Source organism: Gossypium hirsutum, chromosome D09 (assembly GCF_007990345.1).
Source record: "Gossypium hirsutum isolate 1008001.06 chromosome D09, Gossypium_hirsutum_v2.1, whole genome shotgun sequence".
NCBI lineage: Eukaryota > Viridiplantae > Streptophyta > Magnoliopsida > Malvales > Malvaceae > Gossypium > Gossypium hirsutum.
The window spans coordinates 22900885-22927737 of NC_053445.1; the positions used below are offsets into that span (position 1 = coordinate 22900885).

The following is a 26853-nucleotide window of genomic DNA, read 5'->3' on the forward strand; positions in this document are numbered from 1 at the left end:
TGTTGACACTCGGGTTTATTCGATCTGGTATTACCAATACTAGCAACTGAGGTGGCTCTTGAACTCATTGGTGTTCGTTCTTCTATAGAAAGTCTAGCAGTAGCCTTAGATCGGCTACTAACATCTCTGAACTTCTTTGTTGCCGTCTGAAAAGTTTTACTCGCTGATATCTTACGAAAATCACTAGCTTCAAACTTAGCTTTTCTTTTCTCTTTGCTAAGTTCTTCAGCCTTGCAAGCTCGCTCGACGAGTACTACGAACTATTTTATTTCGAGTATGCCGACAAGCAATTTTATGTCTTCATTCAGCCCTTCCTCGAATATTTTACACATAGCAGTCTCAGTCACAACACACTCTCGGGCATATCGGCCGAGTCTCATAAACTCGCACTCATAATCAGATATGGTCATACACCCTGTTTTAGCTCGAGAAATTCTGTGTTTCTGATCAATGAATCATTGACTGATATACTTTTTGCGAAATTCTATCTGAAAGAAATCCCAAGTGACACGCTCTTTCGGAACAATCGAAACTAGAGTGTTCCACCAATAATAAGCTGAATCTCGTAACAAAGATATAGCACATTTCAGGCACTCATCAGGTGTACAGGATAATTCATCAGAGACACAAATGGTATTATCGAGCCAAAATTCAGCTCGTCCAGCATCATCACTAGTTGTGGCCCTAAATTCTTCAGCTCTGTATTTTCTTATTTTATCAACAGGAGGTTTATTCAATCTCATAGGATCGATAGTCGGAGGTATGTCATCCACTATCTTTTAAATGGGCTTATTACCCTTAAAGAACTTCAAGTTAAAAAGCCATTACCAAACAGGTGCTTTACACTTTAACTAACAAATTTTACATTTTATGCAATTTAGTACTTTTATCAAATTAAACACAAAAATGGCCAAATAAATTTACGAAATTTTCATACAATCAAATTCAAATATCACAGACACAGAAAATAATATTAAAATATTTTTTAGACTCAGATCTATGGTCTCGAAACCACTGTTTCGATTAGGGTCAAAACTGGGTTGTTAGAGATAAAGGGAACAACCGAAGACGAATAGCGTCATTGGTGACCCCATTATACTTAAAAGTATCACAGAGTTAAAGGAATCATTTAAAATGTTGATTAGGGCCCTTTGTCATAGTGCCCCTAAACTGTAGATTATTCTGGATCATTTGAATCATAGTTGGTTTTATCTCGAAATTATTAGTTGTAATCGCTGACCTTGCTATACTTTCTTGAACACTGCCTAGATTTGGTAAGGCATAATCCCTTAAAGTTATTTTGTTTCAAGCCATATGAATGTTTGTAGAAAGCTGTGGTATTGGTGGGTTTCCTAGAGTGTTATCCTGAACGTAGCCAAATAGTGGATTTTCACGGGGTATGTTACCTATAGTTGGTGGTCGTGGATCTTGCATCTACTGCTGCAATTACTAACGACAATTTCTTTGGATTATTCTCTCTGGATATGTGGATGCTACAATAGGTGTGCCCCTACTACGAGTCATACACTAAACCTAGAAATCGGATATTAGTAACAATAAATGGATTAAAATCATATCTATAACCTACAAATTTCTTAATTATTCCTTTAAAGGGAAAAAATTAAAATTAACCTAGTGACGTTGCCTACCCGAAAACTGGGCCAGCAACTTGACTGCCTCCGGACGTACTAATGTCTAGAGTGTGAATACTGTAAAAAATATAGAATTACGAGGTGGTATCAACAAGTATACATGTCTACATGTAATATAGTTTTATAACGAAGTGGGTCAGTACTTCGAGGATTGTACCCAATGGAGGCAGTTGCTAGATCAATTATAAACTAATCACTAAAAGATCTAATTAATACTTTAAATTCAATTATAGTACGAAGAATATAAAATAAAATGTTTTTGGGGTTTTTATAATAATAAAACTAAAACAACATAAAAATATAAAATTCAAGAGATCAAAAAGGAAGAATAAATCAAATTTGATTATGGGTGATTAGCTAGTTTCGGTAATCTCCATCAACTATCATTTCAAGTTCCTCGTCAATCAACTAGTCATTACCCTAGCAGGATCTTCCAATATTCCACTAACATAACAAGTCAACAAGAACTACTTATCATCTAATTTCACAGTCTAGACTCATTTGGGATTAAGGTGTTCACGGATGGGCAATACCAATTTTGGGTTAATTCCCACCTTGATGACTTCTCCGGGATATCAAGCTTAGGGTTTGTTTTATGTTCTCCCTTTCTTAAATAGTTGATCTGCTAAGTAACCCTACAAAATAGTTAACAAATCATAACTCTACTCGCTAATCCCCCATAGAAGGATTAGTTCCTCATGGAGTTAATAAACAATATATAATCGATGTAAAGAGAAAACATGCTAATTAAATCAACAAGATAGAGCAAATGAAAGAGCCTGATTGTATTGATTTTAAGCGTAAATCAATAGAGTTGACTGATTCCACAATCTAGATATCTTGAAAGAAAACAACGAATAAAGAAACTAAACTCTAAAAACCTAAGAAAGAAAATGAAACTAGGTTGATGAAAAAGTGTATTTAACATGTGCCAAAGGAGCCTATTTATAGCCTTCAAGTGGCCATCCTTTTTAACCCTAGCTCAGCTGATGTTCCTGAGCTTTAAGTTTGATGGTGCGGACCAAAATACCCCTACTTCATGTTTAATTTCCATCTTAGAGTCGATGTCGCAACACACCAAGACCTGTGTTGGGACATAGCAACCAATATGCTTGTCTATAGCCATCTACAGGGGTATGTCGCGATACCCTCAGTCTATGTTGTGACATTGAAGGTAGACTTGATTTTCTTCATTCAGTTCCCTATGTTGCAACATCAGACCTCCCGTGTTGCGACATTGTGTCCAGTATCAACCTAAAATGCCTTCTAATGATCTCCTACACACTTAAAAAGTATATCATCTCTCATTTAGGCCTCATTCAGCCCTTAAGGTCATTAAAAGACTCAATTTGCACATTTTGTTGAATGTAAGTAAAACTAAAGAAGCTTAACTAAAATGTAATGAAAATGCTTGTATTCAGGCTCCTTAAGTGTGAAAACTAGTTTAATTTGCTACACCAAATTACGGCAGATCACTTGTTTCTCCACATAGGAAAGCATAGCATGATATAGTAACTACGGCTAGCCTACGAGTTTTTATGCACTAAGGAATGTGGTTTTCTTTCTTTTATGACTTTGTCACTTTTTGTTTAAGCTCATCTCACTCAAAAATGTTTTTTTTCATTATTTCATGACTTCCTCTACTCGTACTAATTTTTTTTTGAAATTTTCTTTTGTTTTTCACTTTATCACATCAATCTTTCCTATTTCACTCTATTTTTACAAACTCTGCCTTGATGTATCTAGTTAACCCTCAATACTTATGGCGAAACATCTATAGTCATGCAATGCAAGACCAAAGAAAAAGGGTAAATACAAATTAATGATTTAGGCTCAGGGTTTGTAATTAGGTTCCTCAAGAAGTGTCAATAAGCTCAAAATCGATATTAAATTTGAAATAAAAATAGGTCTGTTTTTTGGCTCTGGATGTGTTCTAAACAATGCCTTCGGTCATCCCTTAATATCTTAATAAACATAAATTTAATCAATCAAACAAACTCAAATTCAACCATTTATCATTCATGCTAGCATGCTCGTTTCCTTGTATTTTCTATATCATTCGGTACAGCCAATTTCTTAATTCCTATCTACAGTGTAACATATAGAACTTAGTAGTCTACTAATCAAAATTTTAAAATCACCTATCATCATGCCAACTCTATTTGTAAACGCAAGCAACCTATGTACATGCTCTTAACCAATCACTTACATTTCTATAAGCTGAAGCACACAAAAGAGAAGAAAAATTCGTAAAACATTTAAAACAAATTTTTTATGTTACCTTCCCCCCACCCACACTTTAGTTAACACATTGTCCTCAATGTGTGGCCTATAAAAAGATAAGGAAAGGAATTACCCAGTTGATCGTAGTCACTCCAACTACTAACAGTGGGTATTCCCTCCTTTGCTCGTTAATAGCTCAAATTATTATGTCTTCTTTGCATTTGGTTTCTACATAGAAAACTTGAACAATCTACAAAACAAGAAAAAGTTTTATATTTATTCCTAATCCTAAAATAAATTTAAATCATCCTTAAAGAGATAAATACAATCCATAAAAGAAACATTTAATTCAGCAATTAAAAAAAATACAAATGCTAAATAATAAGAAACACGTTTAATTTTCCTAAATTCTAAATATTATTCATCATCTTCTTGAAATCCTCTTTTTCTCCTTTTCTCTTTTTCTTTTGTCTGCAGAAGAATAAATTGCTTGAATATGTCATCACCGAGTAGTTTTCTTGGGGGATGCATGGTTTTATCCACCCGCTCGATAGGGACTCTTGCTTTTTTTACACAATTATGTAATCAAATGAGGGAAAATATTCCTTTTCCTAAATTCCTTGCACAATCAACAATATTCTTGTATATCCATGAACCAATACATATTTATTTCTTTTGGAGGATCTCGTATGTTATGATAGCTTAGATTGGGCCAATCTCAGACATCTCTATTGTGGGTCATATTCTCTAACAAGAAATCTTCATCCTCATCTTAGCTTTTGGTGCCATTAGCTCTTGATTGAATGTCTCAAGTATTTTTGTTCTTGTCCGTTATGTCCACATCTCTTTCCCTTCCATTAAAAATCTCAATATTTCCTCCGTATCTATATATTTGAATTCCTTCAGATTTTTTTTATAAAGATAATCGCGATAATAATATGGTGCATCATAAAATTGGCAACTACTCATCTCAGTTACCGAAACATTAACCCCTCTAAACTTTAGAAAAGAACGCATCTCGTAGAATGGTCTTGTTGCTTCCCTTTGTTTTAATGTTAGATAAAATTCTTGCACCATAGGAATTATTGTAGGTTCTTCGAATAGCAAACAAAATTTTGTCCATTCTCTTTCGGTCGCATTCTCCCATATTCCTTTGTAATTCCTAATTAGAGGATCGAATCCTAGAACGATGGAAATGTGCAAGTGTACACAATCGCAACAAGTAATAAAGTGACAAGTAAATTTCGAGTTATCGTACCCACAGGGACTGTGAAAAGAATTATTTATGAATGCTATTTAAATCACTTTGGTGAAGAAAAATACTTTGTTTGAAGAGGGTGATTAAAAACTAAGATTTTAAACTAAGTAAACTAAATAAATGCATCTCAAATGCACGATTTCAAATTATGATTTTAATCAAGATGACATAATTGTGTTAGATTAATTACATTTCTTAACTTATAATTAATAAACTCATGTTTATATTGTTACGAATAAGTTCACGGCAACTCGGTAATTTGCTAACTTATGAACATACTCACCTACCAAAATCCATTTATCTCTTGACTATATCCCTATGTCAATTCAACCGATTAAACAAATCTTAATAGGCAAATATGTTATTGCACATACATACTTATTAAATCAAAATAATCTCTTGTACATATCCCTATGTCAATTCAAACAATTAACTCGATTTAATAAGCACATAAAAGACTATGTGAGGTAGCAACGTATCCTTACCTTGAAATAATTTAATCGCAATAATCTTACAAGTTATGCAAGGCAAATGTATCGTCAAATACTGTTTCTAATCTAACCCTCAGCTGCCTTAGATGATTAAACATGCACTGATTAAGTACTGTGTCCATTAATTACAATTTCAATCCATTTAAATAATTAATTCATTAGTTACCTAACAATTGTAATGCAAGAATAAATTAGTCATGTTTTTACTTAATCAAGCATCTTACTGAGCCTATAACAACATAAACACAATTTTAATAATTTTAACAAATGAAATGCAATCAACCTAACACAAATTAAATTCAAGCTAAATTGATTAAGTTAACCATTCCAACAACATAAATATTCATAGATATGTTCAGCATAACATCAACAAAAATTGAAGAGATAGGGAACAAGAATCAAATACGTTGTTTTTCTGTGGCTTGACTAGTTGCTCTGTTCTTCCTTCTTTGTTGTCCTCATAGACCAAGGCTGCTATGAACACTTAATTTATACTCCAAATAGCTGATGAATTCCCCTTTCCCAACAGGAGAAATCGGCAAGAGAGTAAGAGAATTTTGGAATGGAAAAGAAAAGAGAAAATGGAGAGAAGAGAGGAAAGATGTGAATGCTTGAGGTGTGTTTTTCAAATGACCAGCCTAAGGGGGTTTTTATAGCTTAGGAAGGCTACTAAAAATAGCTAAAATTATCAGAAAAAGAGCCCTCCCTTGGCCGGCCACACATGTGGCAAGGTTGATAGTTTCAACTTTGCTAATTTAGGCTTGGGGCAAATCTATAAAGCCACCAATTGTGGAGGGATTTGAATGCAACTTGAACAAGTATTGAAGGGCCTCTTTGCAAGCTTAAATAATTAGCTAATAAGCTGATTTGGGTCAGCTCTTGGGATGGTTTTTGGGCTGTCCATTTCTTGGTTTGTTCAGTTCACTCGGTTCAGTTCAACTAGACCACTTTTTCATAATTAATTCATAATAATTTAGTAACCCAAATTAAATTGGATATAAATTAAAATTAATTATATTATGAATTAATACATATAATTTTGGACTATCTTAGGCTAAAATTTAGTTCGCCTCGATACTTCAAATTGCTTCTCGATTCTGCGCTTCTAGCAGTGTCAACCGACCCATTTTTTGCCTTTTGTGCAAATCTGTCGAAAATAACCGAAATTCATCAAAATTAATTATAAAATTAACTAAAATTAAACATGTTCATACTTTAAGTGCAGTTTAATTATTTTGTAAAAAATTAAATTTTTTTGACAAGAATTTTATCAAAATTGTATGATTTTATGTTAAAAAGGTATGTAAAAATGTGTAAATTTCCATGTTTCCACACCCCCAAACTTAATTCATTGCTTGTCCTAAGTAATGCACAAATTAAAAATAATTACTCAAAAAAAAACCTTTGAAAAGTTCCTTCAGAATAACATTCTTCCCATAATTATGAATTTAATATACTTATTCTCAAAAACAAGAAATTTTATAGTTATGCTACTTAAGTATACATATCGTTCAACTATTATGATAGCACCATTAGACTAAATGCTTCCTTAACAAGACATGTTAACCCTTACCAATTTTATTTTATTTCCTCATTCAAGATTAAGCTGCAATCATTAAGTTTAACTTATGCCTTCAAATGTTGAACATAGCAATTTCTCTCACTAATGTAGGTAGCATAGAAAACTTGAATCAATAGGTCTTTAAAAAGTTTGTAACGTAGCTAGGCTAGAGGTAGGTAAAAGATAGATAAATTTAGGCTTTTAAACCCTAGACTCAGCTTCAACCGGACCTTTGGAATAATTTTCCTCAATACACCAACTTACTTTGCTTTCACATGCTCCTTTGTACATCTATTTCTTTCAAGTACATGTGCTCTCTTTTTTTAGCATTTTACTGTATGTACTACAATTTTTAGAGCATTTGATACTTCTTTCAACTCCCCCAAACTTATTTTCAAAGAATATTCTGAATAGTACTGAGTCTAGTGTTTGGGACAATTTAAAGATAATTAAGAGAGAAGTGATGGCTAAATATTGCAAGGGTTCAAATAAAATTAGGCCATATAGTCTCAAAGTTTGGTTTCAAAGGATAAAATTTCATCAAGGTTGGCTTGAAATGCTCAAACGATCCAAACAAGAGTTGCCTAAATCATTTTCAACATTCCATGCTTCCTAGGATTTCGCCTCAAGAAACTAATAAGTCAATTCTAGAGACTTAAACTTTCATGCATGCCTACCTTTCTTAAGAAACTAAAAATTTTATTGTACAATTTGCATGCTTTATTAAAAATACACTTATATCATTATTCAGCTAACATAACAATTTATTGAAATAATAGAACTTTATTTATACTGAAGTTAGCATACTTAACAAAATTTCAAATTATTGAACAAAATATATCCTAATCATAATTAAAAAAACTATTTATTCTGAGTGGTAATAATACAATTTTTCGGTCCCCCTACTTAAAATGAACAATGTCTTCATTGTTTAAAGTGAATAGATACTATACACCAGGTAGGATTCCAGAAAAGAGGAGGTGAGTCTATTTGACTGCTTAAGTACCAAGCTCTTTCTAAATCCAATCCTAGACATGTATATATCTATTGTCACACCTTATCCTTCACGACTTGTTCAATTTTATTAATGATTTCCATCTCTTATTTTATTACGCAAAAATTCCTAATTAACTTTATCCTAAAATAACTTAAGAACATAAATAAAATAAAGTCGAGATCCCCCCTTTATTTATTTGCAGATCCTTTCGAATTCAACTCATTTTTTGCTCCATCATTGTTGTCTTTTCATGAATTGTAACACTCCTTACCTGTGTTCCTCGCCGGAACAAAGTATGAGGTATTACTAGAACACAAACACTTGTTATCGTTCCAACTGAGATTTTTTTTTACGAAAATTTTGACATAATCCCCTTTATAAATATGCAACCTCACCTGCAAATTTTCAGATCGTAACCCAGCCAATTCCAATATTTCAACCAACATTTATATTCTCAAATAAATTTAAATCATACTTAACATTTTAACTATCATCATTAGCATTGTATAAAATAATTTATCAAATAACATATACTAACATTTAGGCTAAATACTTTGTAACATATAACATCACAATAAAGTCTTCTATACATGCCATAATTTAGAAATATTGATTACAAAATACCAAAAGTTGTGGATAGTGTAGATGAGTTCCCGACTATTTCCGAATTCCAAGCTAAACTGGTAACACTATAAAACAAGGGAAAAGAACGAGGAGTAAGCATATAGCTTAATAAGTAAGTATGTAATTAATAAACAAGTTTCTAGCATGTTTCCATAGATAATATAATCTTAATCACACGTAAATTCACTATTTATTCAAGTTCCAGCAAGCTGTTTATTCGCGTCATAGTCACTAAATTATTTTTATTTGGAGCTATAGAACTCCAAATTAAGATCTGTAGACTCATATATATTCTTACCATAAAAGTTTTAGAATTTTTGGTATAGCTAATTAGTACAGTATATTCTTTAAAGTTTACCCTATTTCACTGCTCGACAGCTCTAATCCCTCTTCACTAAATATTAATTATCTCTTTTTACAGAATTCAAATGATGTTCTCATTTCTTTCTCTCGAAATATACTCATTGAGAAATTTAATCATGAAAATTACAAACCATAATTATTTTTTACAATTTTTAATGATTTTCGAAATTCGGAACAGGGGATTTCAAAATCATTCTGACCCTGTCTCACTAAAATTCAAATATCTCAAAATATTTAACTCTTTTGCTTACTCTGTTTCCTTTATGTGAAAATAGACTCATTTAGATTTAATTTCATATCTCATCAAACCCTTAATTCAATTTCCACCATTTTTGGTGATTTTTCAAAGTTATACAACTGCTGTTGTTCAAAACTATTTTATTTCTAAATTTACTCTTTAATAGTTTTAATACTTCATATCATCTTTATCGAGGGTCGATTAAATATCGAACCCAATATTCATCACGTAATCTCATCCATTTCATATGTACTTTCACTTGTCCAATTTCCTCGATGAACACTTCGAAATATTAACAGTTGCTCGGTGGAATGAGCACTTAGCAACCACCTTATATTCAGTGATACGGGGAATCAGCACATAACAACCCCTTTCACAATCAAGGATACGGTGGAATCAGCACTTAGCAACCCTAACTATGGACCCTAAATATGAACCCTAGGCCAAAAACATAAAGAACATTAAAAACGGGGCTTGGGATCACTTACTATGGAGCTTGGAAGCTTGAAAATCCTAACTATGGCTTCCCCCTTGTAAAATTTGGCCCTATCTTGAAGATGGACAAAAATTGGCTTTTAATTTCATTTTTAATTCATTTTAATAACTAAATGACTAAAATACCCTTCATTTAAAATATCCTATTTCACTTATCTCATGTCCATTTTTGTCCACAATTTAACCAATGGTCTAATTGCCATTTAAAGACCTCCAATTTAAAATTTCATAACAATTGGACACCTCTAACATGTAGAACTCAAATTTTGTACTTTTTACAATTTAGTCCTTTTCGAACGAAATTTTCACAAAATCTTTTCGTGAAATTGTGGGCCATAGAAATATAATGATAATAAAATTTTTCCTCGTCGGATTTGTGGTCCCAAAACCACTGTTCCAACGAGGCCCTAAATCAAGCAGTTACATGAATCCCTTCGCTCCTTTTTCGATAATAGGCTTCATGGTTCAAATATGTAATCTAGAAACACAGGCACAAAAATAAATGGGTCATTGTAAATTTTTGTAAGAGCACTTCTCATCGAGTCATCCCTTATTTTTGAGTATTTCTAGTAAGCTTGTTGCTGCTACTGCATATGTTGCATTATGTCCATTAACTTTGACAGCTCATCTCGAAGATCTGGGCCAGGTGGTTGAGCTCTAAACATTGAAGTCTCGACATTAGTTTCAGCTTCTAGTTCCATTGGTTCCACCTTATTAGGGACTTCAGCCAATTGCATTGGCTCAATCTCTGTGGGATCTTCTTTTTCTTCTTTTTCGGGATCCTCACTTTCATCAACTCGTTGCTGTAGAACAGAGTCTCTTGCTAATCGATAGAGGTCTTGTGCCCTGGCTATAGCCGATCTTCTTTACGTTTGCAAGGATTTTAGCTTTCAAGCACAGAATTGTTATCATAAAGGGAAAGTAAGCTAGGCCAGAACGTGAACGTCTAACGGCAAAATTTCGCATTTCCCTTAGGATGATTTTTCCCACATCAATGGTCTTCCCAGTCAAAATCGAGTATAATAAGACCATCCGCTCTAATGAGATTGTAGTCCCATATGAGCTAGGCATAAGGTTGAATCAGATGAAGTAGAACCATACCTTTGCGAGTGGTGTCAAATATTCTCTTCAACAAGAGTGGATTCCTTGCTTTGACACAGTCCACTTAGAACCTGGAACTGTAAGTTCCTCGAGAATTTCTTGCAAATTTTCAGAATCTATATTGCTCATCAAGGAGGAATATTCGTCGTTTTTGAAATCAGACAATTCAAATAACTCATTAATAGTGTTTGAAGTTATTGGTACCTTGATTCCGCGAACTGGAACTTCCGCCAACTTGCTTGAGGTTAAATTCGCATAGAATTCGCATACTAACTCCTCATCCACACTAGGTCTCTTCTCACAAATCAACTCCCAATTGAGAGTTTCCACAACCTGACGAATATGCACCATAAAACCAATATAGTTGCTTTCATTCAATGTGAAACCTTTCTCTAGATGCATCTGTTGATTCTTGAATATACTCTCGTATCTTGCTTTGGCTTTTTCACAGTGGAACTTGTTTTGTGATTCATCAATTTGGGCAGATGCACGAGTTCTCTTACGAGGCATGATTAACCTGATCATAAAATGGTAACAATTATTTTCTCAAAAATTTAATTAATATAAAATATTAATAATTCAATAAATTGAAAAATTAGATAATTCAATTAAAATTTAGGAGAAAAATTGGTCTTACCACATTTTTTGTAAAAATTAAGAGCTCTTAAGAAAAATAATTTTGAATCAAAAGATGGCAAATTAAAATAGGTTGAGGGGTTTTTGGCTAAGGATGGGTGAAAAGGTTGTGTGCCGTTCAGGTATGCAAGGCAGCAGTGCGCAGCAGGGGATGGATGTGACCAACGTGCAGATAGTTGAGCAAACTTGGTGTGGGCGCGCACGGGGTGCTACTGACCGATCAGTTGGACGATTCTGTGGCTAGGGAATTGTTAGGAGATTTCGGCACTTAAGGGTTTTTGTGTTTTTGGAGGGAATTTATAATGAAAGGAGTAGGAGCTAGAGTAGAATTCTAAAAAATTCTAAGTTCTAATTCTTCTCAAAGTAAGTAACAATTAATAATTAATATAATGCATATAAAATTATTATTTGCTATTAATTTATTAAGATAAAAACTTATTGAATAAAATATGATTAAATTAATCTTAACTCTAAATAAAGCCGATAATAATTAATATATATTACAATGGATATAATTATATATTAATAATTATCATCTTTTCTTTTTTTTCTTTCTTATTGAACTAAAAACATTTATTCTAGATTTTTTGAAAATATTTACAAAACGAGGCATCTAAATTTTAATATTTACAAAAAGAGCAACCAAATTTTTAAAAATAATTCAATTAAGTTCCTAGACTTAACGAAATTTCAAAATTGAGTTGCAACATAAAACTTGGATCAAAATTGACCCTTTTATTTGAAAAACTAAAAAATTATTTTGTCATTTAAGGAATAATTTCTTGGGAAATTATGTCAAAATCAATTCCCAGGAAAGATTGGAGAGGTTACAAGCGGTCCCACTTAAGTTCCAATCTCCTAAACATAATTTATTTAAGCATACTAATCCCGAAAATATACCCTAAATCATTTATTCAAACAGAAGAACAAGAAAAATTAAATATCTGATAAAATGAACGAGATTTGATTCTGTTCAATTTTATCTCCCAAGTAATGTTTCAAGTGTTGAGCATTAACTCGAAAATTACCTCCCTTATGTTGAAGTTCAACAACTCTGTATCAATAGACTCGATGAATCATAAATGGACCGGACCGATGTGATTTTAACTTACCTGGAAAGAACCTTAATCTGGAATTGAATAACAAGACTTGCTGACCTACTTCAAATTCTTAAACTCAAATGTTCTTGTCATGCCATTTCTTGAGTCTCTCCTTAAGTAATTTGGCATTCTCGTATGAAAACATTCTGAATTCTTCTAACTCGTTAAGTTGAAGCATCCGTTTCTCTTTGGCACTTTTAATATCCAAGTTGAGTCGTTGGAGAGCCCAGCAAGCTTTGTGTTCTAACTCCAAGGGTAGATGGCAGACTTTCCCAAAGACTAAACTATAGGGTGACATCCCTAATGGTGTCTTGTATGCTGTCCTGTAAGCCCATAAAGCATCATCCAGTCTTTTGGACCAATCTCGTCGGTTCGGTAAAACTACGTTTTCAAGTATGCCTTGGATCTTCTTGTTTTCCAGTTCAGCTTGCCCATTCGTCTATGGATGGTAAGCTGTAGCAACCTTGTGTTTCACTCCATGTTTATCTAATAACCATTTCAACCACTTATTCACAAAATGAGACCCTTCATCACTAATGATGGCTCTTGGGGTTCCAAACCTTGTGAACCCATGTTTCTGCAAAAACTTTATTACAACCTTAGCATCGTTTGTTGGACATGCCTCTGCCTCAACCCACTTAGACACATAGTCTACTGCTACTAATATGTACTTGTGACCAAAAGACGGAGGGAAAGGACTGAGAAAGTCAATACCCCAAACATCGAATAATTATACCTTAGTGATGTTTGTTCGAGCCATCTGATTTCTGTTGGTGACATTTCCAACCCTTTGACATCGATCACAACTCTTTACATAAGCATATGCATCTTTGAATAGTGTTGGCCAAAAGAATCCGGCTTGCAATACCTTGGTTGTAGTACGTGTACCTCCGAAGTGTCCCACACTCGGACCTGAGTGACAATGGTATAAAATCTTATGTACTTCATCTTCTGCCACGCATCTCCTGATCATTTGATCTGCACACTTTTTAAACAAATATGGTTCTTCCCAGAAATAGTAATTCACATTGTGAAGAAACTTTTTCTTTTGATGATACGTCTTATCAATCGACATCAAACCACAAGCTAAAAAGTTAGCAATATCAGCTAACCAAGGGGTAAGAGGAGAGTTCCCTTCTTGCGGCTCCAATCTGGACGAGTGGTTTGCTACTTGGTTTTCCACTCCCTTTTGATCTTAAATTTCTAGATCGAACTCTTGAAGTAGAAGTACCCATCAGATCAGTCTCAGCTTAGCGTCTTTCTTGGCAAGTAAATACTTAATTGCCAAGTGGTCCGTATAAACAGTCACTTTGGTACCTACAAGATAAGATCGAAACTTGTCAAAAGCAAACACAATAGCAAGTAACTATTTTTCTGTTACCGTGTAATTTAGTTGAGCTCCTGTCAGAGTTCGACTCGCATAATAGATGGGATGAAAAACTTTGTTTCTTCGCTGACCCATGACAGCTCTGATCGAGAAGCCACTTACACCACACATCAATTCAAATGGAAAATCCCAGTCTGGTGTGACTATTATGGGTGCCGAGACTAACCGACTCTTCAAATCGTTAAAAGCTCTTAAATACTCCTCATCAAATTTAAATGTCGTGTCCTTCTCCAATAGTTTGCATAAGGGTTTAGCAACTTTGAAAAAGTCCTTGATGAATCTTCGATAGAAACCGACATGGCCCAAAAAGCTCCTAACACCCTTTACAGTTATTGGAGGTGGGAGTTTCTCAATAACATCTACCTTTACTTTATCTACCTCGATTTCATGTCTTGTTATCCGATGCCCTAGAACAATACCTTATCGTACCATGAAATGACACTTTTCCCAGTTAAGTACAAGGTTTGTTTCTTCCCATCGCCTTAGTACCTTGGCTAGATTAGCTAGGCAATCATCATATGTATCTCCGAATACTAGACATCAAACATCTTTGAAATGTAGCAGGTGTATTACATAAACCAAATGGCATACACCTAAATGCAAATGTATCGTACGGGCAGGTGAATGTTGTATTGTACTGATCTTCTGGTGCTACTGTAATCTGATTATACCCCTAGTATCCATCGAGAAAACAGTAATAGTCTCGCCCTGCGAGTTTATCCAGTATCTGGTCCAAAAATGGCAAAGGAAAGTGATCTTTCCTTGTTGCCTTGTTCAGCTTCTGATAATCGATACAAATTCTCTATCCCGTAACCGTTCTAGTCAGTATCAACTTGTTATTCTCATTGTCAATGACAGTGATACCTTCTTTCTTTGGCACGCACTGGACCAAACTTACTTATGAACTATCTGAGATGGGGTAAATTATACCCGCATCTAACCACTAGATGATTTTTTCTTGACTACGTCCTTCATTATGGGGTTCAGTCTTCGCTATCCATCAATCGTCCCTTTTTCTCCATCTCCTAAGAAAATCTTATGCATGCATACAGATGGACTAATTTCGTAAATATCAGCTATGGTCCATCCAATAGACTTCTTGAATTGTTTCAACACCAGGATGAGTTTCTCTTCTTGCTCAATAGTTAATTCTACTGAAACAATCACAGGCAGAGTAGAAGAGTTACCTAAATAAACATATTTCAAATGTGAGGGAAGTACCTTCAGTTCTAATTTAGGTGACTTCTTGGTTGACCTTTTGGTTGGACATAATCCCTTTTCTCTAACTCCAAAGATTCAAAGCGGGATTGCGGATTAAATCCCCTTCGATTAGCTTCTAACATAGCTAAGTATTCATCCTCCTCTTTATCATTTAAAGGATCTGATGTCAAAATTTGTTCCAATGGGTCCTCAACATAATTGAGTTCCTTCTCCATGATTATATCCTCTAAATTAGACATTGCAGAACAATCATCAATTGTGTCAGGAAATCACATGGGATTAAAAATGTTAAATGTTACTTGATCATCCTAAACACGTATAGTAAGCTCGCCCTTCTCTACATCAATAAGGGTCCTTTCGGTTGCTAAGAACGGTCTTCCTAGGATGATTGGCACCTCTTTGTCTGCTTCAAAGTCTAGAATCACAAAGTCAGCAGGAAAGATAAATTTGTCTACACGTACCAATGCCAATACGTCCTCGATTTTTCTTTCTGGATGTGTGAAGGATTGATCTGCTAATTAAAGTGTAACCGTAGTAGGTCTAACTTCACCTATCCCCAACTTCCTAAATATTGACATGGGCATCACATTGATACTCGTACCCAAGTCACATAGTGCCTTACCATAATATGTTGCTCAATATTGCAAGGTATAGTAAAACATTCAAGATCCTTAAATTTTGGGGGTAGTTTGTCTTGAATATATGCATTGCATTCCTTCGTTAGGGCTACCGTCTCAAATTCTCCAAGCCTTCATTTTTTAGACAGGATATTCATCATGAATTTAACGTAGTTCGACATTTGTTCAAGTGCTTCAACCAATAGGATATTGATATGAAGTTGCTTTAGTACGTCTAGGAACTTCTTGAATTGAATTTCCTACTTCTACTTCTGAAGTCTTTGAGGGTAGGGTGGTGGAGGTTTCTTTACTACAACTGGTTGATTCATTTTCTGTGGCAATTCTACATCTAACAAAGTTATTAGTTAATCAAAATTAGCTAGTTTAGAAGTTACCTTATCAGGATTTACAGATTCAACTTATGGTGAAACTGGAATTTCAACACTCGGTTAAACTTCCTCTGAGTCTTGAGTGTCAGCTGGCTCCTTCTCAACTTCGACGGAATTGGGCTCTAAGGTCTTTCTGCTCCTTAATGTTAATGCTTTACAATGCTCCTTCCTTAGATTCCTCGGATTCTCCGTATCACTAGGTGAAGCACCTTGTGGTCAGTTTCTGAGTTCAGTTGCAAGCTGGCCCACTTGATTCTCCAAATTCTTTAGAGAGGCATCATTTTTCACCATTTATGCCTTCAATAAATTCTCTAGGCTATTGGATGGTTCAGCTTGGGTTGCTTTCTGAGCTTGTTGGGAAAAAATAGGTGGCTGGGTCGATCTAGGTTGGACATAATAATTACTGGTTCCTGCCCCTTGGTTACTCTAGGAAAAATTCAGATGGTTTCACCATGATGGGTTATATAAATTGGATTGCAGCCCTTGCCTTCCTCGATTTTGGTTCTAGTTACCCATGTAATACACAGATTCTGGGTTCGATAGACATTCTTCGAACAAATGTCCTTCCCTACAATAAACACAGGCTACATTTTCAAATTGATTCAGTGGCTGTGCTGCAAAACTATTACACACATTTGTAGTAAGATTTTTAACATTGGGGATATTGATAATACTTGAGATGCAAGTGACGTAAGAGCGTGTACTTCATGTATTCCAGCGACTCGTCTTTCAGACGCTGCTCGATTGGTTGGCCATTGATAATTGTTGCTTGAAATCCTCTCAATGATTTCATAAGCCTCATTATAAGACTTAGAAAGGAGAGAACCATTAGCAGAAGCGTTCACTACCATCCTTGTGTGAGCATTGAGACCATTATAAAACGTCTCAAGTTGTATGCAATGTGGGATTCCATGATGAGGGCACTTCCGTAATAATTCTTTGTACCTTTCCCATGCCTCATACAATGACTCAACATCCATTTGTTGGAAAACAGTAATCTCGTTCCTCAACTTAGCATTCTTGCTAGGTGGGAAATACTTCATAAGGAATTTTTCTGCTCACTCTTACCATGTCGAAATTATGTTTGGTGATAATGAGTTCAACCAAGCTCGAGCTTTGTCCTTTAGTGAATATGGGAACAACTTCAATCGTAATGCATCTTCAGGTACTCTAGCTAACTTGAAAGAATCTCTCACCTCCATAAACAGTCTTAAGTGTAGGTAAGGATCTTCGGTAGGCATTCCACTAAATTGGCCCACTGTTTGAAGCATCTGGAACATGACTCGCTTCAACTCAAACTGTTGTACCTCAATTTCGGGTCTCCTAATACCTAGATTAAGATCATGAAATATTGGTACGGCATATTGTCTCAAAGCTCTATCCCTATCATCAGCAATAAGGATAGGATTTTGAGCAAGGTTTGTTCTATTTCTTTGATTCAAATTTTTGAAGTTCATCTCTTCGGTCCTTCTCTGACTTGCTTGTCTTCTTCGCTGTCAAAAAGTTCGTTCAATCTTAGGGTCTACAGGGTGTAAATCGATGATTCAATCAATACTCATAAACACCTGAAATAATCACAAAAAAATTAACTAAGTTAAAATTTGAAAAGAAAAAAAACCAAAATGCAAAACTAACAACTTCACAAATAATAACCTTTTAAAAACATAGTCCCCGGCAACGGCGCCAAAAACTTGGAACGACGGAAATGTGCAAGTGTACACAATCGAAACAAGTAATAAAGTGACAAGTAAATGTCGAGTTATCGTACCCACAGAGACTGTGAAAAGAATTATTTATGAATGCTATTTAAAACACTTTGGTGAAGAAAAATACTTTGTTTGAAAAGGATAATTAAAAACTAAGATTTTAAACTAAGTAAACTAAATAAATAAATCTCAAATGCACAATTTCAGAATAAGATTTTAATCAAGATGACATAATTGTGTTAGATTAATTACATTTCTTAACTTAGAATTATTAAACTCATGTTTATATTGTTACGAAAAAGTTCACGGCAACTCAGTAATTTGCTAACTAATATGAACATACTCATCTACCAAAATCTATTTATATCTTGACTATATCCCTATGTCAATTCAACTGATTAAACAAATCTTAATAGGCAAATATGTTATTACACATACATACTTATTAAATCGAAATAATCTCTTGTACATATCCCTATGTCAAGTCAAACAATTAACTCGATTTAATACGTACATAAAAGACTATGTGAGGTAACAAAGTATCCTTACCTTGAAACAGTTTAATCACAATAATCTTGCAAGTTATGCAAGGCAAATGTATCGTCAGATACCGTTACTAATCTAACCCTCAGCTACCTTAATGATTAAACATGTACTGATTAAGTATTGTGTCCATTAATTACAATTTCAATCTGTTTAAATAATTAATTCTTTAGTTACCTAAAAATTGTAATGCAAGAATAACTTAGTCATATTTTTACTTAATCAAGCATCTTACCGAGCCTATAACAACATAAACACAATTTCAATAAATTTAACAAACAAAATGCAATCAAACTAACACGAATTAAATTCAAGCTAAATTTATTAAATTAACGATTCCAAAAACATAAATATTCATAGATATGTTCAGCATAACATCAAAAAAAATTAAAGAGATAGGGAACAAGAATCAAATCTGGTGTTTTTCCGTGGCTTGACTAGTTGCTCTGTTCTTCTTTCTCCATTGTCCTCATCGACCAAGGCTACTATGAAAAATTAATTGCTGCTCCAAATAGCTCATGAATGCCCTTTTCCCAAGAGGAGGAATCGGCAAGAGAGAAAGGGAATTTTGGAATGGAAAAGAAGAGAGAAAGTGGAGAGAAGAGAGGAAAGATGTGAATGCTTAAGGTGTATTTTTCAAATGACCAGACTAAGGGGGTTTTTATAACTAAGGAGGGCTGCTAAAAATAGCTAAAATTATCAGCCAAAGAGCCCTCCCTTGGCCGGCCACACATGTGGCAAGGTTGATAGTTTCAACTTTGCTAATTTAGGCTTGAGGCAAATCTACAAAGCCACCAATTGTGGAGGGGTTCGAATGCAACTTGAACAAGTCTTCAAGGGCCTCTTTGTAAGATTAAATAATCATCTAATAAGGTGATTTAGGCCAGCTCTTGGGACCGTTTTTGGGCTGTCTATTACTTGGTCGGTTCAGTTCACTCGGCTCAGTTCAACTAGACCACTTTTTCATAATTAATTAATTAATAATAATTTATTAACCCAAATTAAATTGGATATAAATTAAAATTAATTATATTATAAATTAATACATATAATTTTGGACCATCTTAGGCTGAAATTTAGTTCACCTCGATACTTCAAATTGATTCTCGGTTTTGCGCTTCTAGTAGTGTCTGCCGAGCCTTTTTTCGCCCTTTGTGCAAATCTGTCGAAAATAACTGAAATTCATCAAAACTAATTATAAAATTAAATAAAATTCAACTGTTAATATTTTAAGTGCACTTTAATTATTTTGTAAAAATTATTTATTTTTTCGACAAGAATTTTATCGAAACTGTATGATTTTAAGTTAAAAAGGGTATGTAAAAATGTGTAAATTTCTGTGTTTCCAAATTCCTGCTCTTGAATGAATGTATACGGATGTAGATGTTGTAAGTATTTATCCATGTCGCCTTCTTGGAACTCAACAGCTGGGCTTAAAGCACTTACACTGAAACTGGTCATTTGATAATAGATTTTTGCTTAAATTTGCTGCGCAATCTATTATGTCTGCAATTTGATTTCTTTTTCTTTCTTTGTTGGTGATAAAAGAGAGGATCAATGTAACATATTTATATATTAGAAGGAAAAAAAAGTATTTAAGAGTTATAGTTTATTTTTAACAAGTAAGAAGTTAAAGACTAAGGATCCTAATATAATTAAACTACAAAAACATTAGCAATTAGTGTTAGTTTGGAAAATAGAGTTACGCAGCGGTGTTGCAACATCCCTCCATGATGTTGTGACATCGGGAGTAGGTTCTACGATCTGAATAATTTTCTTTGTAGCGACATGTAGGACAAATTCCCTTATATTTTGTGGAATCAACACTTTGGTCTTCTTCTTCATCATCACTCTTTTGTTTTGTTGGTTTCCCCCTTGATTCCTTGTAAATCCCATAGCACATTACAATGCAAGATTTGTCCATCAACTACTATGTTGATTATTCCTCCAAAATAATGTTTGTCTTTGGCCATTTACTAGAAAAAGTTGTCCCCCTTTTCCTATCAACCCTATTGTTCTATGAGGAGTTACCTGATGTATGGTATATGGACCTGTCCATCTTGATTTTAGTTTTCTAGGAAATAATTTTAATCTTGGGTTGAATAATAGAAAATTCTATCCAGGTAGAAATTCATGCTTCCTAGTCTTTGCTTTATGTCAAAGTCTACTCCTCTCCTTATACATTTTACTATTTTCATAGGCCATAAAACGGAATTCTTCCAATTCCTAGAGTTGAAATATTCTTTCTTTCTTAGCTAACTTTGGATCCAAATTTAACTCTTTGATCGTCCAATATGCCTTCTTTTCCAATTCAATTGGTAAGCGGTAGTTCTTACCGTAAACTAGCTTATATCGAGACATACCTAAAGGAGTCTTATATGTTGTTTTGTAAGCCCACAATGCACTGTCTAGCTTTGCTTCCCAATCCTTTTGACTTGGGTTTACTATTTTCTCCAGAATCTATTTTTTTCATGATTACACTTCTGCTTGCCCATTAGCTTGTGGGTGATACGTCGTTGTCATTCAATGTCTTATGTTGTATTCAGCCAAAACTGCTTCAAATTGCTTGCTACAGAAATACGATCCTTGGTCATTAACCAACGCTCATGGTGTACCAAACCTAGCGAATATATTTTTTCTCAAGAACCTCAGTACTGATTTTGTATCATCGATAGGTAAAGCGACCGTTTCAACCTATTTTGAAACACAATCAACAGGTAGGAGAATGTATTGATTCCTAAAAGAACTTGGAAAACGTCTCAAGAAATTAATTCCCAATACATCAAATACTTCAACCTCAATTATCCCTGTTTGTGGCATTTCATCCCTTTTTTGATAAATTCCTAGTTCACTGACATCTATCACACCTCTATACGAATTCATAAGCGTCTCTATTCATAGTTGGCTAATAAAATCCTGATTGTAGCACTTTCTAGGCTATCGTTTTTCTATCGAAATGCCCTCCACATGGATATGTATGGCATCCTTATAAAATGTCGTGTATCCCTTCCTCTGCTACACACCTCTGGACCAATTGATCCATACATTGTCGAACCACATATGGTTCCTCTTGAACGTAATTTTTTTATTCATGGGCTATCCTCTTTTTCTATTTCCAAGATGCCTGTGTGGAAAGACCCTTCTTGTAATATAATTGACATAATTTTCATATCACAGTGTTATATGCTTGCCAAACCTAGTCTAATGGATGTCTACTCTAAATAATTGCTTATCTATGAAAGCTTCTTTAATTTCCTCAATATTCTCCACTTTTAAATTATTCACGATTCTAGATAAATGATTTGTAATTTGGTTCTCAGTCCCCTATTATCCATAAATCAAATTCCTGAAACAGTATAACCCATCTCATTAGCCTGCCTTTTGTCTCTTTTTTCTTCATAACATACTTTAATGCAAAATGGTTAGTATACACGTATACTTTGTTCCCCATTAAGTAGGGTCAATTTTTTTCACAAGCGAACACTACCGGCAACATCTCTTTTTCAGTTGTAGTTTAGTTGCATTGTGTCGGATTTAATGTTTTTCTTGCATAGTGAATAGCCCCAAATATATTATTCGACTTTTCTTCCAAAACTGCACCTACTGCATAATCATTATCATCACACATGATAATAAAATGTTCTAACCAATTAGGGGTGATGAATATTGGAGCTCCAATATTTTCCTTTTATTATCTCAAAGGCTTTGACGCAACTTTGGTCAAATATGAAAGGTATCTCTTTCTGAAGGAGTTGATTAAGAGGCTTAGAGATGTGAGCAAAGTCTTTTATAAACCTCTATTAGAATCCTGCATGTCCTAAAAAGTTTGATCTCCTTTAAAATTGTTCGATTAGGAAGATTTTTTATAACCTCAATTTTTTCTTTATCAACTTCCAGACATTTTCCTGATATCTAATGCCCCAATACTAATAATTCTTTTACATGAAATGGCATTTTTCCTAGTAAAGCAATAAATTTGTCTCTTCTCATCTTTTTAGAACTTTCTCAAACATTCTTGAAAAGAGTCTCTACAGACCGAAAAGTCGTCTATGAATACATCTATCCTTCTTCTAACATATCAGGAAAGATAGCAGTCATGCATCTCATAAAGGTTGTTGGAGCATTACATAGGCTAAAAGGCATTCTTGTAAAAGCATAAGTACCAAAAGGACATGTGAAAGTGGTTTGATCAATAAAGGGAAATGGGAAATGGTATTTTTTGTTGCGTCAATCAATTTTAGGTAGTCAATACATACTCTCCAACCAGTAACTATTCTCATTGGAATTAACTGATTTTTATCATTCTCGATTATAGTTAGACCTCCCTTCTTTGGAACACACTGAGTAGGGCTAACCCATCCATTATCTTAAATGGAGTAAAAAATACATGCATCTAGCCATTTAAACAATTCCTTTTTTACCACTTCCTTTATAGTTGGATTAAGTCTACGCTAAGCATCAACTACATGTCTTTTTCCCTCTTATAATTTGGTTTTATGTTGACAAAAAATAGGATTAATTCCTTTAATATCAGCAATCATCCATCCTGTCACTTTTTTATGCATCTTCAAAACACTTAATAGAGCCTCTTCGTGGTTTGCTTCTAAACCTGTAGCAATTATCACTAGCAGAGTATTTTGTTCTCCCAGATGTCCATATTTTAAATGTGCGGGTAACGGCTTCAAATTTAATTTTGGAGGTTTAACAATAGACGGTGCCATTTTTGTTGAATTTGGAATGATTTGTTCTGCTTGCTCCTTACTCTAACTCCACCAATCTAGTTTGGATACCATGTGATCATTATCTTGCTCAACACTGTCCCCTTCTTCTCTTGTTTCGTAATCATTTGACTCTTTTATAATTAACTCCAATTGGTTACATTCTTTCCCTTTTCCATTTCTTTTAGATTCTAGTCCCTCAATTTCCACTTCATAGTATTCCTCCCAAGTAGATTCATTAATGCTAAATTTCTTCAATATTTTCATAACTTCCTCGTAGGTTTTCGTCTAAATACTTCCACTAGTCATAATTTCAAATTTTCGTCTATTCTGACTCTCCAACCCACAATAGAAATGTTGCATCTGAACTGCGAAGTGTATACCCCCCGCTAATATGGATCTGGGAATCATTTTAAACCTTTCCCACGCCTGTCCTAATGTTTCAGAAATAAATTTCTTAAGATAAATGAATTGTGTATAAGAACTTAGTACCTTTGTCATAGGTACTTCTCAGAAAAAAAATAGTTGCACAAACTCAGTCCAAGTAGTAATAGTGTCTGAGGGAAGCGCTTCTAGCCACATTTTTGCCTTCCCATCTAGTGCAAATGGAATTAGTAATAATTTAATAGCATTTGGTGAAATGCCTGCTTAAGTAAAGATGCTACATATATGATCAAATCTCTGCAAAACCACAATAGAGTCCTCAGTCTTACGATCTATAAACATGACATATTCAGAAATCCATGTTAGCAAGGAAGGATTTATTTCAAAATGTGAGTTATGAACGACAGGATGGGAAATGCTAGATCGTAGGTAGTATAAATCCAAAAAGGTTTATAAGACCTGCATAATGTTGGCAGTTTACTTGTAGATAAATAAGTCATATCTATAAAAAAATTCTAATTATTCTTTCTGAAGTGCAAAAATTAAAATCAAACTAGTGACGTTGCCTCACTGGCAACAACGCCAACCACTTGACTTCCTTCAGATGTACTAACACCCAAAGTGTGAATACTATAATAAAAGATATATAAACGAGGCGATATTTGCAAGTATACAGGTGCAGTTGTAATATAGTTACAATGGAGTAGGTGAGAACTCCAAGGATCGTACCTAAGGGATGCTAGTGCTAGATAATTTTCACCTAAACACAAAAAGATCTAATTAGTACTCGAAATAAGTTATAGTATGAAAGTAAAAATAAAAGGAGTTTTTAGGATTTTTTTATAATAATAAAATATATTAAATAAAGCAATAAATATCAAGTGATTGAAAAGTAGAATTAATCAAATTTGATTATGGGAGATTAGCTTGCTCTAGTATTCTTCATTAATTGTTGCTTCGGGTTCCTCGTCAATCAACTAGTCGCTATCCCAATAGGATCAAAGACTACGACTCTGCAAGGACTACTTATCTTCCAACCTCACAGTCTAGACTAGCTTGGGGTTAAGGCATTCAAGGATGGGCCGTACCAATTTCCTATTACTTCCTACCTTGATAACTTCCTAGGGTCGTCAAGCCTAGGGTTTGTTTCACGTTCTTCCTTTCTCGAATAGCTGATCCATTGAGTAACCCTACAAAACAGTCAATTCATCATACCTCAACTCGTTAATCCCCCATAGAGGGATTATTTCCTCATGGTCTTCGTAAATAGTATAAAATCGATATAAAGGATAAACATAACACGTGAATAAAAAATATAAGATTTAGATAAAGGCCTGATTTGTATTCAGAGCAAGAACGAATCCATAGTGTCTGATCGTATTCAAAAATTGAATCTCTAGAAATAAAGACAAAACGAAAATAAACTAAAACCTACGAAAAAGAGACAAATTAAACTAAACTTAAGAGAGAAATTCTAAGCCAAGGAATTGGTATCTTTTACATATGGCAAGGGAGCCTATTTATAAATCTTAGGTGGTTGTCGTCCTTAACCCTAGCTTAGCTGACGTTCCTGAGTTTTAAGTTTGATTGTGCAGATCTAAACACCCCTTGGCTCGGGTTATTTACCATCCAAAGTCGATGTCGTAACACACTAGGACCCGTGTGACGACATAGGAGTCAGTGTACTCCTCTTGCAATATCTTCAGGGGTATGTTGCGATTGTTAGAGTATGCCCAAAGATCAATCATGGATGGTTGTAATAACATACTTGATTTATCATGTTTATTAATATAAGACGTTACCATTATTATTTCAGTTTCTTTTCTGTGTATATAAATAAATTGTTTTATAATAATTTCCTGAGAATAATATGATTATTCTTAAAAGTTCCTTAGTCAAGTATTATTGTTGGATAGGACAACGATAATGCATTAAGACTAACGTCTAGTTGATTGATGATAAAAAGTTGTCATTGATATGGAATGTCAAAATCATTACATGAATATGTGTGTTAGAGAACAACATATTGGACTGACCCGTTATGAGTATGTTTCTTGGATTATTATGTAATTGTCACGACATTACTCATAATGATTAATATTTATATGATCCTCAGACTTGAGATCATCATAATCCCAACATCGTGAGTTGTATATTTTGATACAGTCAAATGTACACCGTAACTGGTTGTTCTATAAAGACTGATGTTGGATATACCACAATCTATGTAGAGGGATATGGTTGGTCGATATAGGATAAGTCCCTCCTACATAATGGGAGTAATATCTTAGGCCACTTGATTAAGTGAGACTAGAAATGCATGGCCATGCTCAAATAAGTTGATATTAGATGTCTGCTTAAGATATCAAGGAACATGGAATGGACAATGCAAGTGTGACTATTCCATGACTTGTGTCCAATCCAGAGATAAAAGACTTAAGGATTATTGCATAAAAGGTTAATCATAAAAAGGTTATGTCGACTCATGATCTCTTGTGACTTAGGTAGCAATGATGCATTGCTAGATGCCACTCATTGTTCGTAGCATTAGAATCGTTCTAGTGTTACTGCTAACGTTACAAGAACCTATAGGGTCACACCCTATAGTTGAAATGAACGGAATAAACCATAGTTGGTATTGTTTTTGGGGTCGCTTGAATTAAATTAATTATAGAATTAATTTAATTCGGTAATCAAATTTCCAACACATTATGTACAAGGTTGTTGTACGTATAGTGAGGACATGAATTTGGTTAGCATAAGAATTCAAATAAATATATGGTTTACCGAACTTATATTATAATTAATGTAATTATAATTTTCGGATTAAAATATTATTATATTTATTTAATTCTTAAAAAAACCCTAAAACAAAAGGATATATATAATCCCGTTTTTCTTTGTTTGAGTCTAGCAGCCTTCAAAGAAAAATAACTCTCAAAACTGTTTTGGGGATTCCTTCCGTTCGTAGTCAACTGGGTGGATTACGTAGAGGCCGGAATCACGATAGATTGCGGTTTGGTTCGACAGCAGATTAGACTACTCGTTGTTGAGGTGTTGCTGTCTACTCTGAATAAACATTAGGTAATTTCGCAACCACTTTCACCCCGATTCGTTCCTCACACATGGATCCCTGGTTAGGATCACCG

At 34.2% G+C, this 26853-nt stretch overlaps 1 non-coding gene across 1 annotated transcript; it reads left to right on the plus strand.

Annotated features, from left to right (window-relative positions):
• The first annotated feature begins 17259 nt into the window (after positions 1–17259).
• On the plus strand, positions 17260–17366 carry LOC121221443 (small nucleolar RNA R71). The gene has a single exon (XR_005918835.1). It is a non-coding gene; the product is annotated as a small nucleolar RNA R71 (small nucleolar RNA).
• The last annotated feature ends 9487 nt before the right edge of the window (positions 17367–26853 follow it).